Source organism: Geotrypetes seraphini, chromosome 11, assembly GCF_902459505.1.
Source record: "Geotrypetes seraphini chromosome 11, aGeoSer1.1, whole genome shotgun sequence".
Classification (NCBI taxonomy): domain Eukaryota; kingdom Metazoa; phylum Chordata; class Amphibia; order Gymnophiona; family Dermophiidae; genus Geotrypetes; species Geotrypetes seraphini.
In genome coordinates this window covers 103,333,748-103,347,777 of record NC_047094.1, presented here as the reverse complement: position 1 = coordinate 103,347,777, position 14,030 = coordinate 103,333,748, and the positions used below count along the sequence as shown (strand labels likewise).

At 43.2% G+C, this 14,030-nt stretch overlaps 1 long non-coding RNA gene across 1 annotated transcript in view; it reads left to right on the top strand.

The window, feature by feature from the left end:
• Nucleotides 1-13,719, top strand: part of LOC117345711 — a 54,525-nt gene extending 40,806 nt beyond the window's left edge. The window contains exon 3 of the long non-coding RNA XR_004536488.1: nt 13,402-13,719. This is a non-coding gene — a long non-coding RNA (uncharacterized LOC117345711). The remainder of the gene's footprint in view (nt 1-13,401) is intronic.
• The last annotated feature ends 311 nt before the right edge of the window (nt 13,720-14,030 follow it).

Here is a 14,030-nt window from a genome sequence, read left to right as displayed (position 1 = left end):
AATTTTGCATGAGGTAAAACTCTTTATAGTCTATAAATCCTTCCTTTTGGCTAAGTCCTAATAATAATATTGTCATTTATAGCTAAAGAGACATATGACCAAGAAACTGTTTTAGTTTACGTTTGTGGTTATGATAAACATACCGAGGGCCTCAAAATAGTACCTGGCGGGCCGCATGTGGCCCCCGGGCCGCCAGTTTGAGACCACTGCCTTATGATGCAATTAAAGAACCAAAATAAAGGATTTATTTATAAGGAATTAAGAAAAGGTCAAATCTGTTAGGTCTGAGTCATGTTTCATTTAAGAAAGTTCAATTGCTGCTGATTCACTAAGCAAACCGATCATGTACTGATCGGTTTGCGACTTCTTTGCGACCCGATTTCCCTCTGACCCGATTCACTAACCTTATGGCCAATTACCTCTGATCCGATTCCGATCCGCGCATGCAAATGAGGGGAAACAGCATGCAAAGTAGGAAGGGCAGAGATTCACAAACAAAAAGCAGGCACACCGACTGGGCCGGCCGATCAAAAAACAAGCGACTGCTCAGGACCAATCGCTTGTGTAAAAACCCTGCTCTCTGCCCTAAACTCCTGCTCCTCTCTGCCCCGATCTGCTACTTTGGCCGCCCTACTCTTTCCCTGAATCTCCCTGCCTGCCGTCCTGACTCACCGCCCTGCTCTCGCCCTGAATCTCTCCTGCCTGCCACCCCGACTTGCCGCCCTGCTCTCGCCACGAATCTCTTTTGCCTGCCACCCTGACTCTCCTGCCCTTCCCTGCACTGTGAGCCCGTGGTTTTAACCCGCGGGTTTAAAGCGGGTTAAAACCACTGGCTCACTGGGCTAGTTAAAAGTAAAAAAAAAAAAAAAAGATGCTGCTCTTCGATGCATGCGCAGACCATCTACAGATGGTCTGTGCATGCGTCGGGATCGCTACAGAGCTATTCCGGCGGTCGGTTGGAGGCGTGATTCCAATTGCCCTCATTTGCATGAGGACGATTCGTGTATCAGCCCCCCGGACACGGATCGGATCCCTCACGGATTGATCCGATTTGTGTCCCTAGTGAATCTAGCCCTAAGGGGCCTTTTATTAACTGGGCTTAATATGGGAAATTAATGCATGGTACCTGCAAAACTAACATGGAAACGACTGAGGGCCTTCCCTGCATTTTTCGGTACAGGTCTCACATTTAAAGTTCCCTTGCCATGTGGCGCTAGGATAGCAGTTAATGCAAAACCATTGCCTAAGTTCATTGAAGAACACTAGTAAAAATGGCAAAAAATGGTGAGGTTGACATGCATACCGACACCTAAATCAAAGATGCCAGAATCGCGCCTAAGTGGGCGCTATAGGCCACCAAATGCCCAAAGTAGGCGTGGCCAACCCTGGAAGCGGCGTTAGGCAGCCTAAAGCGCCTACGTAGGCACAAGTCATGCAAAAATAGGTGCCAGAAAATTCTGGCCTACATCTCCAGCGCCTATCTTTTCCCATAGGCGCGATTCTGAAACCGGCGCCGATGTGTGCTTGGCACGTGATTGGTGGCCGCTTTTAAGGTGGCTGACAATCAGCGCCGGTTTTAGAATTTCCCCCTAAACGACTCTTATTTAGTAAGTAGTAACTAGTCCAGGACTTGGGGGGCTTAGTGAGGGGGGGGGTGCGGAGGGGTGTTCCGCCCCGGGCACAGTCTTCCTAAGGGCGTGGCACCCCTGCTCCTCCTCTCCTTGCCATGCACATACGCCCCTTACCAGAGAAGTTAAAAAGATACGGGGAAAAAGAAGGGAGCGTACGCGTGGCAGGGGGGTGGGGGAGGGGTGTCACTCACCCTTACTACGCTACTGCCAGTACTAACTGTGCATTAGTGCATGGTAGGCACAGTGCATTAAGGGCGGCAAGCTCTCCATGCCCATTCCCTGCTCATTCTCTACCTAATCATGCCCCTTAGCAAAAAAAATGCTACTAATGCACGAATTAGTACGTGCTAAGTGCAAAAGCCGCATTTTCACATTTGCTGATGTTGTTGTTTGATATCGTCGACTCGTTCTCGCGTCCTAGCGACTTGATGAATCGTGGATCTAAAAAGAAATCGATTTCGTGCTAGTCCAAGAAAGTCCTACAGCGTCATCCTCTTGGCTGTTTTCCACATTTGCTGATACCAAGCATTAAATGGCATGTTAACAAAGGTCCCCCAAGGGAGCAATTCTATGGAGTAGGCACTGACATGTCGGTGATGATTACATGTGCAATGATTAGAATAATTTAGGGCTTTTTTTACGAAGGTGTGGTAGCTAATTTAGCGCGCGCTAAATCGGCTACCGCACCTTCGTAAAAGGACCCCTAAGTCTATAAAGTTCACAACTTCAGCAAGGAATGAGAACATGCCATTCAATTCACCTTTCCCCTGCAAAATAATATTTTACTTTAAATAGATAGCTGGTTGAATCAAAGAAGCAGACCTAGATGTTATTATTTTTTATTCATACATTTCATGTTGTTTGATTTATAGAGCGATATAAGGTCATTTACACTTCTCCCTCCGTATTTGCGGTGGATACGTTTTGGGTGTAGGCGCGAAGATGAGAAAACCACAAATAACTTTTCAATATGTTATTCGCGGTTTTAGGAATCTGCCACCATTTTTACTAATGAAACCACAATTTCAGTGCAGGCAGCAACCAGCGATTTCAGGGCAGGCAGCAAGCCAACCAACAATTTCAGGGCAGGCAGCAAGCCAACCAGTGATTTCAGGGCATGCAAGCAAGCAGCGATTTCAGGCATGCTGGGAAGAAAACTTTCTCTCTAGGGATGCTGGGAAGCAGCATTTTTATGAGTGCACATTGGGAAACATTGAAGCTGCAGATGGAATTGGGAGAAAGCATGGAAGCAGCGATTGTCAGAGTTACAGTACGGTAATGGTAAGTGATAAACTTTTTTATCAATACTTTACAATTAAAGGAAAAAACTGTAGTGATGACGTTTTTTAGGGGGCGGAGTCAGCGGCTGAAAAATCACGAATAATCGCAACCGTAGATACGGAAACCGCGAATACGGAGGGAGAAGTGTATAACATTCTCTTTTTTGGTATTCCATTCCTTTCCTGATAATTCCTGACATTCCGTTTGCTTCCTTAGCCGCCACTGCACACTGAGCTGATAGTTTTAGCGTATTCTCAACAACGACACCTAGACCCTTTTCCTGGGTGGTGGTGAATGCTAACATACATACATAGAGCCCTGCATCGAGTCGCTATAGTTTGGGCTCCTCTTTCTTACATAAGTTTAGGGGTCCTTTTATCAAGCCACGCTAGTAGGGTTAGCGCGTCGGGCATTTCATCACACGCTAACCCCTGCGGCCGGCTAAAAAACTAACGCCTGCTCAAGGATCTCCCATACAAGGAACGGCTGGATAAGTTGCAGCTGTACTCACTCGAGGAACGCAGCGAGAGGGGTGACATGATCGAAACATTCAAGTATCTCACGGGCCGCATCGAGGTGGAAGAAGATATCATCTTTTTCAAGGGTCCCGCGGCAACAAGGGGGCATCCGTGGAAAAACAGGGGCGGGAAACTGCACGGGTACACCAGGAAATTCTTTTTCACTGACGGGGTGGTTGATCGCTGGAATAGTCTTCCACTTCAGGTTATTGAGGCCAGCAGCGTGCCTGATTTTAAGGCCAAATGGGATAGACATGTGGGATCTATTCACAGAGAAAGGTAGGGGAGGGTCATTGGGGTGGGCAGACTAGATGGGCCGTGGCCCTTATCTGCCGTCTATTTCTATGTTTCTATGTTTCTATTACACACATTAAACCCCTACCGTGGCTTGATAAAAGGACCCCTTAATATGCAAAAGTGGATAATAACCTTGTATTGTTTTGAATACCAGACCGGCAGCCAATGCAAGTCCCTCAGAAGCAGAGTTGTAAGGTCAAATTTTCTTTGACCAAATATCAGTTTGCTGCAGAGTTTTGTAATAATTGTAATCCATTCTAGTGCTTCTGATGGAAACCTACATATAAAGAGTTACACTAATCAAATTGGGATAATGTTTAGGAAAAAGTATGAATCTAATTGCTCTTAGCTGATGCTTCTCTAGCTGCATTTTCCCTCCTTCCAATTTCATATTTATAAAATATTTATTGAACAATGAGAAGAGAATAACAGAAGGTAGTGATGAATTTCGAAAACTGTGTATATTTGTGTGTACCTATGGAAGAAGCTGTAAGAGGAAAGGGTTGATAGTGTTCTTTTCTTGTTTTCTGTGGCTAAGTAGGCCAGTAATGTCACCCCCAGGCACACACACATGGGCACACACATGCATACATGCATGCACACATACAATATGATGGCAGTCAGGTGTTCCCCTGGCTCCTCCGTTTCCGCATAATACTCGCCCACACCCTGCCCATATGGTGCTTTGCCAGAGACATAATTAAACAAGGGAGCATTTACGCTGAAATCAGGTCACAATGTTCAACCTGACTTTGTGAAAACATAATGTGAGAACCAACAAATGGAAGAGTTATATTACAATTCAGTGCTATACACCTCTGGTATGAGCTGTACATAATGGATGACGATAACAATTGTCAGCCTGGATGTTATAACACTAAAATACAAGAACACAAGAACACAAGCAGTGCCTCCGCCGGGTCAGACCATAGGTCCATCCTGCCCAGCAGTCCGCTCCCGCGGCGGCCCAAACAGGTCACGACCTGTCCAAATCACCAGAAGGGGCCCCCATGCCACCTTGGTTTCCTATTGAGTCCTATCTTCCCATCAAAGTCCTAGCCCTCCGGTCTTGCACATGCACGACCTGGTCGGGTTTCTATACTTATTTTCTGGTTAGCTTTCTCAGTATCCCACGATCCCTTTATCCCTCAGGAATCCGTCCAGTCTCTGTTTGAATCCTTGTATCGTACTCTGCCCAATCACGTCCTCCGGTAGCGCATTCCAAGTGTCCACGACCCTTTGGGTGAAAAAAAACTTCCTTGCATTCGTTTTGAACCTATCTCCCTTCAGTTTCTCCGAATGCCCCCTCGTACCTGTTGTCCCCTTCAGCCTGAAGAATCTGTCCCTATCCACCCTCTCTATGCCCCTCATGATCTTGAAGGTCTCTATCATATCACCCCTGAGCCTCCTGTAGACGTGTTGGGGGGTGGGAGGAGTTAGGGAGATAGGGGAGAGTAATTAAGAAAATAGGTCCAAGGTACTCTTTCCAAAATATAAAGTATAGCTTAAACTGAGGAATAAACCAAACCATCAGACATACAGTACACAAAAGAAGACTGGTCCAATACAGAGAAACGATTGATAACAGATCTCTTATCATAGCATGTCAACTCCTATTACATAAGAAGATAAGAATTGCTATACTGGGGCAGATCAGAGGCCCATCAATCCCAGTATTTTGTTTCCAACAGTGGCCAACCCAGGTCCCAAGTACCAGGCAGAAACCCAAAGAGTAGCAACATTCCAGAGCTGAGACTGATGTCATAATGCCTCATTCCACCAATGCCTAAGAGCCAACCCTTACCAGTGATGTCACAGTGGCTTGATTGTCCCAAGCTAGATCTCAAGTAGTAAAACAGATTTTATGCTGCTTATCCTAGGAATAAGCAGTGAATTTCCCCAAACCTTCTCAATAATGGTCTATAGACTTCTCTCTTAGGAAATTATCCAAATCTTTTTAAAAGCCCTGCTGTGCTAACTGATTTCATTTTAAACCCTGCTATACTCTTGTTAACAATACATGCCCAGCTTTATTTATGTATCAAATGCTAATTCATACCAGGATGCACTGCTGGTTTATTTTTCAAATATTTATTTCAGAAGGGCTGACAATGCTATATATATACCTCCTGATATTCCAACTGCAGGAGATCACCGGTGATCTCCCGTGTTTCGCAGTGAACCTGGAAATTCAGTGCTGCCACCGTATCTGGCAACTGGCACTGAATTTCCGGTCTATTTTTGGCCAGCCAAGACATAGCTGGCTAGGCCAATACTCATAGATGGCTGTGTGTTATTTAACTGTGGGCACCACTGTCCCGGGCACCTCCTACCCTCACTACGCCACTGCCGACGGCATAGCTTTCAGATCCTCAGATGCACGCAAATTCCAGTGGTGCAACAAGTCCATTTACCATGACTGGATAGTATTCTATTAATCCATTCTCACAAAGAGCATCCCGTACCATTAATGCAAATGAAATAACAATACATTTTTTAGAAGCCAGATCTTTAGACGTGCCTCCACTGGATACAATTTTCACCCTTTGGAAATAATGCGCTGAAGCATCATTGTTGATCCGCTATATCATCTCTTTGAATTTCACTTTTTTAGTCTGTGTTTAGGTTTTAATCATTTAAAATCTTTAATATTTATATAAAGCAGCACGTATCTGATTGATTGATTTTGATTTTATTTCTTATATACCGCTATACCGTGAGGTTCAAAGCGGTTTACAATGAAGATAGATTAAAGATACATTAAAATAAATAAAAATGGTACTTTGGATTTCCCTAGCTGTCCCGAAGGCTCACAATCTAGCTAAAGTACCTGAGAAAACAATAAATAAAAATAAATGAAATAAAGTAAATTCCAGTCAGACAATAGGATCTGATGTTAGAAGTTCATAAAGACGATATGCCAAGGAGCGAAAGCTGGTATGCTCCTTAAGCCCTGATGTATGCAGCCTAGCCAACACACAATATTTCAGCCATGAGGTTTCCTAGGAAGTAGTAATGAGTGCCAAAATGCAGGCTAGTCATTTGGATCAGAGTCAATGCAATGCTAAAACGCAGGCATGTCATTTGGATCAGATGACCTCTGCAACAGCCAGACAACCGCCACTATCATCTCGGTGCATCAGCTGCATTAAACGGTCAACTGCCACCATTCTCAGATCCGATATCTAGTATGGTATAGAACCCTGCTCATTGTTTGAAACTGTCGGCCAGGGACTCTATCCGATATGTATCACCTTCTGGCTGTATCAAGGATGTCCCTTATTACAAAAAAAATAAAATAAAAATAAATCCAGAAAATATAAAAATTAGCACAATAACTCTTCACCACCAAAATCCAGTAAAATTCAACATTAAAATACCCTGCAATATTTACCTTTCTATACCTCTTCAAGTCATATCCGTCTATCTTGAGCTGCTATTTCCTTGTTGAGATGGCATCGTTGTCTTTTCAATTTATATATAAAGGCAGTCCCCGAGTTCCATTTACGTGCTATACCACTTATATGCTACCTTATAAATATAAAAGAACTGCATTGGATGTTCGAATTAAGCGTGATGTCTCCTTATGGGCTGAATGAAGTCACGGACTGGATGATGCAAGCAGAATAATTGTAGAATTTAGAGCATTATGCCCTGCTTTGGCAGCGTTGCCTGTTTAAATTTTAGTGGGAGGTTCCCTGGGTCATGTGGGTCGATGACGCTGGAGGGGTTCGCTATTTCTGTGTGAGGTAAGAACGCCGCGGCCATTTTGGCACTCTAGTGGCTGCTAATGAATAGTCTTGTGGACCTGCTTTTGCTTATGATAAGAATGGTGTTTAAATAAATATTTTACAGTGAACGACATTCTGTTTTGGAGATATTCTCTGACATGAATTTGTTTCTTTTGTAGTATCCCCGACCTTGATAAAGAATTTTGAAACGCGTTGGCAAGCAAGGGGAATGAATTAAGAAAAGCTAATTAACATATATACATAAAATAAATATAAAATGAATGAAAAAAAAATAATTTAAATGAATACCAGTATAATCTATACATCGTGACTAATATCCTTGGGACTAATGAGGATTGAGACCGCTGCGAGTTAGGCTACTCGAGTGGAGATCTGAAGATCCCCATAGACATTAGAGATTTTGGTTGTCCTCACAGAATAAAATTAGGAGTGAGGTGTGAGATTCTGAGGACCTTGTAGAATAGTAATTACATGTCTAACCACCATTTTCTTTACATTACTGATTTATATTCCGCCAATACCTTGCAGTTCAAGGCGGATTAGAAAATAAGTTATCTGGCCATTTACAGAGGAATTGAAGAGAAGAGCGAGTTGCTTCAGAGAATTGGGATGAGTCTTGCAGTGTTAGTTTGTCCTCAAGGATTTTTTGAATAGCGTGGTTTTTATTTCTTTTCTGAACGATTTGTAGTCTGGGGCCGTTATCAGTAAATTAGAGAGTTGGTGGTCCAGTTTTGCTGCTTGTGTGGCTCGAAGGCCATCGTACAGTTTTTTTTTTTTTTTTCGTTTGACGTCTCTGATTGGGGTCTGCGTGAACGGTTTGTGGGTCCTCCTATGTCTGGTTGAGGTAGTTTGGATTAGGTGGTTGTTTACCCCTATTTTGGTAATTAACTTCCATTTTAGCGCCAAAGCTTAGATGCTGAATTGGCACCTAACTTGTGGCACACCGTATAAAATTAGGAGAGTGGTATTTTCGGTGCCCCAAGGTCCTGCACTGTGCATGCAAGCAACTGCCTATTGTGCAACGTCTTCAGTATTTATAAAATGGTAATATTGGAAAAAGCGTAGAGCCTTCCGTCCTTCCAGAAGCAAGACATGCCATGGCCCTAGGAGAAGCCTAGAGTGCATGCCAGCAGTGTCTGCAGGAAGCACTGCCAACTGGCCTGTGCAAGTAATTATGCAATATGTATCTTGAAATCTGATCTCAGATTGTTATATATATAATGTAATGTAATTTATTTCTTGTATACCGCTACATCCGTTAGGTTCTAAGCGGTTTTAAGAAAATACACATTTAAAATTGAAGGTAAGAAGTAAGAAAGGTGCTTAATAAATTCCCTTACTGTCCCGAAGGCTCACAATCTAACTAAAGCACCTGAAAGTTGATAAAGAAGTTAAAAATAAAGAAGAAGATTAATGTTAAACATTTTAACTAGACAGCATTGATCTGAATAGTACTTTGGTAGTTGAAGAGAGGAGAAAAAAAAGAATAGATGTAAAAGGGAGAACCGTTGGAAAATAGAATTTTGGAGAGAATTTAAATGAAGGAGATATAACATAATAAAGGCAGAATTAAAAACAATAGATTAGGTTAAAGAAATTCGTAATATGATAAGAAAAATAAAGTAAAAATGAAAAATAGTGTCTTTAAACACAGTTTCAGCGTCATTGATGAATTTGGAGCAAGCAAGCGGTGTTGAAAGAATATGTACGTTGGTGCCGTTGTTGCTATGGTAAATAGGGTACTCCTGTCCTGTATTTACTGTGCCAACCTGGGCCGATGGACAGCGGGACACCAGGGTAGAAGTCCTCCAAATCTCGGGTAGGCAGGTGACGACTAGACCAACGCTGCTGCAGTTCTGTATGCAGGAAACAGGCGGAGGAGGCAAATGCACTGCAACAGTCACAAGGCACCGAGCTGTACACTGGTATTGCTGGGGCCGAGGCCAACATGGAGCTCCCTCTTTGCTGCTGTTACGCTCCCGCACCACATGAACTCCGCAACCTCGGCGAGAAACCCTGGAAAAAGGCTGGGCAGATGGGTGATGTGACCTCGGGGCAAAAGTCTTCAGATCCCGGGCCGAGCAAGCACCGAACAGGCCCATGCTGCCTGAAACCAGTCAAACAAGGGACATGCATAAGTGGCGACGAAGACCGCTCCGACCATGGGCTTGATTCTCTTGCTCCGGCCTCCCAAACATTTTCTGATAGCTGACCCCGCAGGAATCCTTCTCCAGATCCTCCAACCGTAGGTCATCGACTGCAACGCGGCATCTGCACTGCTCTCTCTCGGAAAGCCGCTCGCCCGAGATCAGCCATCTCCCCTTCAGCTTCCAACCAGGGGCAGATCGTAGCACACAGCCGTCGGCAAACTGGGTCAAAGGGTCTAGTTCAGGACCTCCACAACCCCAATTAAGTCTAAGTCCGGTCTTTCTCATACCATTAACACAAAGTCCTATGACTCACAAGTGCAGGGTCCCTCAAATTGCTGAAGCTGGATCTAACGGCCAAACAACAAAAACGGTAAATAATTTGAAAATAAATATAAAACAGAGGAAAATAAATTGAGAAAAAGACACTAAGGTCTAAGACAAAAGCAAAAATTAGAAATCAACAATAAAAATTATATAAAAAAGATAAAGAAAGAAAAAATAAAAATAAATAGTGGGAGACAGAACAATAGATGTCTTAACTGTCCGCCATCTTGAAAAAAAAACCAAAAAAACAAAACTTATGTGAAGAATAAAGAACATCTTCTAACCCTTACCCCCAAAAAACAAAGAGTGAACCAATGATCCACTGGCCAAAATATCTATAACTTGGGGGGAGGGGAGAGGGAAGTCATTTCACAGGTTTGATTATATGTCGTGTATCAAGGTAAGACTACCTGGTACTAATGGCTCTTTTTCATACTGCTTCATCGGCTGCAAATAGGCTACATTCTTTGTTGGCCTGCTAGGATAGAGAACTCAAAAAATGTTTAGAAATTGGAAGACGGGGCGGGGGGGGGGGAGGTGGGAGAGAGGGGCGCGAAACTAAGGTTACTATATGGCTTCAGAAAAAGGAGGACGGATGGAGACATTTGGGTTTTACTTCCATTTAAAGCAATGGAAGTAAAACCTGGATGTCTCAATCCATCTTCCTTTTTTCTAGAGCAGGGGTGTCAGTCCCTCCTCGGGAGCCGCAATCCAGTCGGGTTTTCAGGATTTCCCCAGTGAATGTGCATGAGATCTATTTGCATGCACTGCTTTCATTGTATGCTAATAGATCTAGAGCCACATGGTAATTCTAGAGAAAATTCTAGAGAAGTATGCGGTATGGGGAGAAAAACAAGAGACTCTATTAATGTAAAATGACTTCTAGTCATAACCCAGGATGTAAATGAGCAGGATCCCCGACCAATTCCTCTCTGGATGATTCACTCTGTGGGAATGTGACTGTCTGTCTTTCTCCCCAGTCCCATCCTTGAGGGTGTGGAGTGCTTGGAAATGAAAAAGTCAGCAGTACACATTCCCAGACAGGCAACAGTCCCTTCACTAACAGAGGCAGACTGCAGATGTTACCAGTAGACCCTATTTCAATTCTGCAGAATGAAATCAATACAATTTTCAGACAAACATGGATGCAGGTGTTTCCATAAAGGTTTCTCTTTTAATCTTGTCCTATTGTACATTATGATGTTAAGCACTGGCATACCAAGGTGTGTGTGTGTGTGTGGGGGGGGGGAGGTATCCGCCTCAGGTGCTGCGTGCTGCCCATAAGGGGGTAATCCAATGACTCCTCTGAGGGCCGGTGCTGGCATCAATAATTTCTTCCTGGCAGCAGCAGTGTTCTTCTCAGTGTTGGGACTTTCTCTTTGCCGGGACCTGCCTTTGTGGAAACAGGAAGTAGGCGGGACCCGGCAGAGAGGAAGGCCTGACACTGGCAAGAGCAGCAAGTTTCTTACTTGAATTACACGAGAACTCTCCTGACATCCTGTCTCTTGGAATGTTAGACTCGCAATGAACCACAATTGTTCATGAGTAACCTTGAGACATGTCACAACATGCACAGATTTGTTTCAACATACTTTCTACTTTCTTTCATACTCAGGTAAATCAATTATTGAATGTCCCTCGTACTTCACATAATAAATGCATCGTGTTCTCCAATCTTAAGAATCTTAAGATACCATGGTATCCTTTGGTGACTTGCTTGAAAAATCTAATCTAATCTTCCATTTGTGTGTCACTCCTACCTATTCAGGCTTTAGGCGACTTACAGAGTGAAGAAGGTCAAAGAGGGCCAGATGGAGGATTAGAGGAAAGGCCTAAATGAGGGAGAGGACAAGGGTGAAGCGCCAACACCTTAAACACTACTCTAGATTTAAAAGGTAGCCCAAGTAATTGCCATAGTAAAAGTGTCACGTGCTCAAATTTACTGCCACCAAAGTTTAAATGCACTGCAGCATTCTCAACCACTTGTAGTGATCTACATTTGTATGATGACCTACCTAAATACAGAAGGATGCTGGGCTGTATAAAGAGAGGCGTAACCAGTAGAAGGAAGAAAGTGTTGATGCCCCCGTACAGATCATTGGTGAGGCCCCACTTGAAGTATTGTATTCAGTTTTGGAGACCGTATCTGGCGAAGGACGTAAGACCTGAAGCGGTCCAGAGGAGGGCGATGAAAATGATGGGAGGCTTGCGCCAGAAGACATATGAGGAGAGACTAGAAGTAATGAATATGTATACCCTAGAGGAAAGGAGGGACAGGGGGATATGATTCAGACGTTCAAATACTTAAGAGTATTAACGTAGAACAAAATCTTTTCCAGAGAAAGGAAAATGGTAAAACCAGAGGACATAATTTGAGGTTGAGGGGTGGTAGATTCACAAGCAATGTTAGGAAATTCTACTTTACGTAGAGGGTGGTGGATGCCTGGAATACGCTCCCGAGAAAAGTGGTGGAGAGTAAAACGGTGACTGAGTTAATAGAAATGTGGGATGAACACAGAGGATCTAGAATAAGAAAATAATATTAAAAATTGAACTAAGGCCAGTAGAGGGCAGACTTGCACGGTCTGTATATGGCCATTTGGGGGAGGATGGGCTGGAGAGGGCTTCAATGGCTGGGAGGGTGTAGATGGGCTGGTTTTGACGGAGATTTCAGCAGTTGGAACTCAAGCACAGTACCAGGTAGAGTTTTGGATTCTTGCCCAGAAATAGCTAAGAAGAAAAAATTTAAATTGAATCAGGTTGGGCAGACTGGATGGACCATTCGGGTCTTTATCTGCCATCATCTACTATGACTATGAGTGCATTACAGTAATCCAACCTTTGCAATCCAACACTCTGAACTACAGTATTTGCATTAAAGTGAATCACAGTGATAAGATTTGTCACATACAAACTGTGGTCCCTTTTTGTCAAGGTAGCACCGATGCCGCGGGACATGCTCTGACACTCATTCAATTCCTGTGAGCGCCAGAGCACTTACTGCGCTAAAATGCTTGCTAACAGGGGACCTGCAAAACCTTTCCTGGAACTTTTTTTTGCAAAATATAGCCTTGAAATACAATTGTTTAGTTGATGTCCTATGACTACTTCTTTGTAGGTAGAAATTTATTTATTTTACAGAATGACAAGGAAATTAAGCTTTAAAGAGGAAAAATATTTTCAGCCCTCGGTTAAAACCGAACCATTAAGATCTCCCAGGGTATACAATGCTTCTTTCATTCCTGAGGCGAGACTAGTATTTGAAGATGTCTTACAGAGCTATTCCTGCTACCACAGTGATCACAGATGATTGGGGGGGAAGGGGGCTGTGCTGTTCCTTATACCCCATACAGATACCACCTAGAGACATCTACCATAAATGTTAGCTATTATTATTAATTTTTTATCACATCCTGTGGCCTGCCCTCTCTCTCCCTCTCCTCGGCAGACTTGCATTCCTGCAGCTGCATTGTTGGACACATCGAAGGGAAACTGGACTTCACTTCAAGGGTCTGCTGTCGGCAGCGCCTGGCCTTGCCTGTCCGGTGACTGGTGTCATGGTGGTCTTCATTGGCGTGGTTCCTGGCCCTGCTTCTTTGGTGGTGGCTGGCTGACCTGGTTCTGCAGATTGAACTTACTATCAAGCCGCCTCAGAGACTTTTCTATCTCTTACATTTGTTTTATTTTATTTTTAATTTTTTTATCTTCTTTCATTATTTCTATTTTCTATTTCTTTGATTTTTGATCTTGGAAATGAATTGCATATTTTAATTTTAATCAGGTACCGTACTTTAACTAGATTGTGAGCCTTCTGGACAGATAGGGTCATTTTTCTCAAGTACCTAATTTAATTTTAGTTTGATACATTGTAAACCGCTGAGGTCAGTAAAATGCAGGAGCGGTATATGAAATCTTAAATAAACATAAACATTCAGATGTACACAGTACTGTACAGACAAAATGACTTAGATACAGTGAAAAATCAATGATGATAAATACTAACATTTTCAAATAAATTAATGCATGATGTCAAATTGTGTAATGCCAGAACAGCTCAGGCTCCATAGCTAGTTAAGT